The following is a 5,602-nucleotide window of genomic DNA, read 5'->3' as shown; positions in this document are numbered from 1 at the left end:
GATTTCTCCATAACAAACCATCCCCAAACCTAGTGGCTTAAAAGCTTACAATGATTTATTATGATCAAATGGTTCTTTTCAACTGGGCAGTTTTTGCTCAGGATATCTTGTACACTTGGCAACTGTATAAGGGGGTGCTGGAATGCTCTGAAAGGTTCTTCATTAGTGTAAATGCTGGTGGTCCTCGTATTCATTCCAGTCTTGATTTCTGAGTTCGGAACTCCAACGTGGGTCCTAACCTAGACTTCGTACCAGGTCTTTTTCAAGCTAAACTGATGATTATCTCTATGCTTTATTTTTCTCTACTGGTTAAATGGGGAATCAAGCATAGATCATCTCCTAGTCATTCTTAAAAAGTTTTACTTTGAGATAATCATAGATTTATATGCAATTGTAAGAAATAATTCACAAGGATCTCAAATACCTTTCACTCCCAATGATAACATCTTGTATATCTATAGTTGTTGTTTAGTCACTAAGTCATGTCCTACTCTTTTGTGACCCCATGGACTGTATGTAGCTCACCAGGTTCCTCTGTCAGTGAAATTTCCCAGGCAAGAATACTGGAGTGGGTTGCCATTTCCTCCTCCAGGGGATCTTCCTGACCCAGGAATCGAACCTGTGTCTCCTGCATTGGCAGGTGAATTCTTTACCACAGGGCCACCTGGCAGAGCATATCTATAGTACAATATTACAAATGGCAAACTGACATCAATACCATCTATCCACTTTATTCCAATTCCAACAGTTCTATATACACCCATCTGCCTGTGTGTATAGCTCTATGGAATGTTATCACGTGTAGGTTGATATGATCACCACCATAGTCAAGATACTAAACAGTGCCAACACCACAAGTGTCTCCACTCTTACTCATCTTCTCTCCCTCTTTTCCTGGCAACCACTAAACTGTTCTCCATCTCTGTAATTTTGTCATTTAAGAATATTACATGGACTCATACATAGGTTACCTTTGGAAGTTGGCTTTTTCCACTCAAAATAATTCTCCGGAGATCTATTAAAGTTGTTCCAATATCAAGAGTTTGTTCTTTTTACTGCTGAGTAGTATTTCATGGTATGGAAGTATCACAGCTTGTTTGACCATTCATATATTGCAGGATATCTGGATTGATTCCAAATTTTGGAAATTACAAATAAAGGGGCTATGAACATTGGTCTACAGATTTTGCATAACCTAAATTTTCATTTCCCCTGAATAAATGCCCAATAGTGCAGTTCCTGGATTGTATGGCAAGTACATGTTTAGTTTTGTAAGGACTGCCATATGCTTTTATAGAGTGTCTACACTATTTATATTCGTACCAGAAGTGAATGAGAGATCCAGTTTCTCTACATCCTTGTCAGCATTTGTTGTTGTCATTATTTTTCATTTTAGCCATCCTGATGGGAGTACAGTGATATATCATTGTGGTTTTAAATTGCGTTTCCCTAATGCCAAACAGTCCATCCTAAAGGAGATCAGTCCTGGGTGTTCATTGGTAAGACTGATTTTGAAGCTGAAACTCCAATACTTTGGCCACCTGATGTGAAGAGCTGACTCATTTGAAAAGACCCTGATGCTGGGAAAGATTGAGGGCAGGAGGAGACGGGGACAACAGAGGATGAGATGGGTTGGATGGCATCACTGACTCAATGGACATGGGTTTGGTGGATTCCAGGAGTTGGTGTTAGACAGGGAGGCCCTGCGTGCTGTGGTTCATGGGGATGCAAAGAGTCAGACATGACTGAGCAACTGAACTGAACTGAACTGAATGCCTAATGATAGCTACCATCTTTTCATGTGTATATTTAACATCTGTATATCCTTTTCAGTGAAATGTTTCTTCATATATCTTGGCATCTTCTAATTGAATAGTTTCTTACAGACAAATTTTAAGAGTTCTTTATTTAGGTACTGATCCTTTGTTGCATATGTGCTTTGCAAATATTTTCCCCCAGATTGCATCCTCTTCCCCTAAGTGTTTATAGAACAAACATTTTTAATTTTGATGAGGTCCAATTAATCAGTTTTTCCTCTTACAGATTGATTGTGTTTTGACAATAAGTCTAAGAATGCTTTGTTTCAGTTCAGTCACTCAGTCCTGTCCAACTCTTTGAGACCCCATGGACTGCAGCACACCAGGCCTCCCTGTCCATCACCAACTCCTGGAGTTTACTCAAACTCATGCCCATCGAGTCGGTCATTTCATCCAACCATCTCACCCTATGTTGTCCCCTTCTCCTTGCACCTTCAATCTTTCCCAGCATCAGGGTCTTTTCAAATGAGTCAGCTCTTTGCATCAGGTGGCCAAAGCATTGGAGTTTCAGCTTCAACATCAGTCCTTCCAATGAATATTCAGGACTGATTTCCTTTAGGATGGACTGGTTGGATCTCCTTGCAGTCCACGGGACTCTCAAGTCTTCTCCAACACCACAGTTCAAAAGCATGAATTCTTTGGCACTCAGCTTTCTTTAGAGTCCAACTCTCACATCCATACATGACTACTGGAAAAACCATAGTTTTTTTTTTTTCATTTATTTTTATTAGTTGGAGGCTAATTACTTTACAATATTGTAGTGGTTTTTGTCATACATTGACATGAATCAGCCATGGATTTACATGTATTCCCCATCCCGATCCCCCCTCCCACCTCCCTCTCCACCCTATCCCTCTGGGTCTTCCCAGTGCGCCAGGCCTGAGCACTTGTCTCATGCATCCAGCCTGGGCTGGTGATCTGTTTCACCCTAGATAATATACATGTTTCGATGCTGTTCTCTCGAAACATTCCATCCTCGCCTTCTCCCACAGAGTCCAAAATTCTGTTCTGTACATCTGTGTCTCTTTTTCTGTTTTGCATATAGGGTTATCATTACCATCTTTCTAAATTCCATATATATGCATTAGTATACTGTATTGGTCTTTATCTTTCTGGCTTACTTCACTCTGTATAATGGGCTCCAGTTTCATCCATCTCATTAGAACTGATTCAAATGAATTCTTTTTAATGGCTGAGTAATATTCCATGGTATATATGTACCACAGCTTCCTTATCCATTCGTCTGCTGATGGGCATCTAGGTTGCTTCCATGTCCTGGCTATTATAAATAGTGCTGCGATGAACATTGGGGTGCACGTGTCTCTTTCAGATCTGGTTTCCTCAGTGTGTATGCCCTGAAGTGGAATTGCTGGGTCATAGTTTTGACTAGATGGACCTTTGTTGGCAAAGTAATGTCTCTGCTTTTTAATATGCTGTCTAGGTTCATCATAACTTTTCTTCCAAGGAACAAGTGTCTTTTAATTTCATGTCTGTAGTCACCATCTGCAGTAATTTTGGAGCCATTAAAAATTAAGTCTGTCACTGTTTCCACTGTTTCCCCATCTATTTGCCATGAAGTGATGGGACTGGATGCCATGATCTTAGTTTTCTGAATGTTGAGTTTTAAGCCAACTTTTTCACTCTCCTCCTTCACTTTCATCAAGAGGCTCTTTAGTTCTTCTTCGCTTTCTGCCACAAGGGTGGTGTCATCTGCATATCTGAGGTTATTGATATTTCTCCCAGCAATCTTGATTCCAGCTTGTGCTTCATCCAGCCCAGCGTTTCTCATGAAGTACTCTGCATATAAGTTATGCTTTGTTTAGCCCTAGATCAATTTTCCCCTATATTTTATAATATTATAGTTTTAAATTTTACATTTAAATCTGTAATTCATTGAGTTAATTTTTATATAAGGCATGAGATTTAGATTAAGGTTAACTTTTTGCCTGTGGATGTCCAGTTGCTCCAGGATCATTTTGAAAATAACTGTCTTTCCTCCATTGAACTGCCTTTACACCTTGGTCAAACATCAGTTGGGTATTGTATGGGTCTGTTTCTAGTTTGTCTCTTTCCTTATATCTATTTCTATGTCTATCCCTCTATCAACAGCATCCAGTTTTTATTGTTATAGACATATAGTAGGATTAATATCAAATAGAGTGATTCTCCCACTTTATTCTTCCTTTTCAAGATTGTTCTAACTATTCTGGGTCCCATTCCTTCCTGTATAAATTTTAGAATAAGCTCATCTATGTCTACAAAAAACCTTTCTCAGATTTGGCTAGGAATTGCATTAAACCTATAGATCAGTTTAGCAAGAATTCAGCTTTCATGTGTCTTGTCTTCCAGTCCATGAATACAATATGTTTCTCCATTTCTGTAGGTCTTTCTCAATTTCGTATATCAATGCTTTTTATATTTCAGCATATAGATCTTGTACACATTTTGTTAGATTCATACCTACATATTTTATTTTCTTTGGAGCAATTGTAAATGTTATTGTGGTTTCAATTTTGATTTCCAGTGTTCACTGCTAGTATATATAAATGCAATTGATTGTTGTGTGCTAATCTTGTATAAAGTGTGCTGTAGAATACATATTTTCTTTTTTCCCAGCTTTATTGCAATTTAATTGACCTAGTTAATTAATTGTGTAAGTCTAAGACGTACAACATAATGATTGGACATATGTGTATATTGTGAAATGATTGTCACAATAATGTTAGTTAACATGTTTATCACCTCACATCACCTCACATAATTACATATTTTTGGTCTATGGAGTTGATGATGGACAGGGAGGCCTGGCGTGCTGTGATTCATGAGGTCGCAAAGAGTCAGACATGACTGAGTGACTGAACTGAATTGAACTGAAGAACATTTTAAACATGTTAAACATCACCTCACATCACCTCACATAATTACATTTTTTTGGTCTATGGTGAGAACATTTTTAAGATCTACACTTTTAGCAACTTTTAAGTATATAATGGGGTTATATTATATATTTAATTATATGCTAACTGTAGTCACCATGCTGTGCCTTAGAGTCTCAGAACTTATTTATTTTATCTTAGAACTTACTTATTATCTAGAACAAACTAGAAGCTTGTACCCTGAGACCAACATCTCCCCATTTCCCTCATCCCGCAGCTCTTAGCAATCACCATTTTACTGTTTCAAAGTTTGGCTTTTAAAAAAATTTATTTTGCTGCACCATGTCTTAGTTGTGGCACTGGAGATCTTCATTGCCTCATGTATGATCTTTGTTGTAGCATGGGGGATCTAGTTCCCTGACCAGGGATCGAACCTGGGCCCCCTGCATTGGGAGTCAAGAGTCTTAGCCACTGGACCACCAGGGAAGTCCCAAAGTTTGGCTTTTTTTCCCTTAAAGATACCACATATAAATGAGATCATACAGTATATGTCTTTTTCTGTCTGATTTATCTCACTTTGCGTAATGCCTTCAAAGTCCATCCATGTTGTCAAAAGTGAAAGAAGTGAGTTAAAAATGGAAGCATTACGGAATGATTAATATTGATTAATGTTCTGAGAATATAGATATTAGCATTTTAAATCCTTCTTGTCCTATCTGAACCTGGAAATCTGGTTATTTGATTTTCAAAAACTAGCAGGGCATATAGAGGTTAAGGAGAAGTATGTTATGGCATGGGGCTTCCCAGGTGGCACAGTGAAGAATCAGACTGCTGATGCAGGAGACACAAGAGACGCAGGTTTGATCCCTGGGTTGGGAAGATGCCTTGGAGAAGGAACTGGCAACCCAC

General features: G+C 38.5%; 1 non-coding gene across 1 annotated transcript; it reads right to left on the bottom strand.

Moving 5' to 3' along the window:
* Window positions 1-5,106: 5,106 nt before the first annotated feature.
* On the bottom strand, window positions 5,107-5,179 carry TRNAG-CCC. The gene has a single exon. It is a non-coding gene; the product is annotated as a tRNA-Gly (tRNA).
* Between the last annotated feature and the right edge of the window lie 423 nt (window positions 5,180-5,602).

This window comes from Cervus canadensis, chromosome X, assembly GCF_019320065.1.
Source record: "Cervus canadensis isolate Bull #8, Minnesota chromosome X, ASM1932006v1, whole genome shotgun sequence".
NCBI lineage: Eukaryota > Metazoa > Chordata > Mammalia > Artiodactyla > Cervidae > Cervus > Cervus canadensis.
The sequence above is the reverse complement of the archived record's forward strand: the minus strand, read 5'-3'. Positions and strand labels throughout refer to the sequence as shown.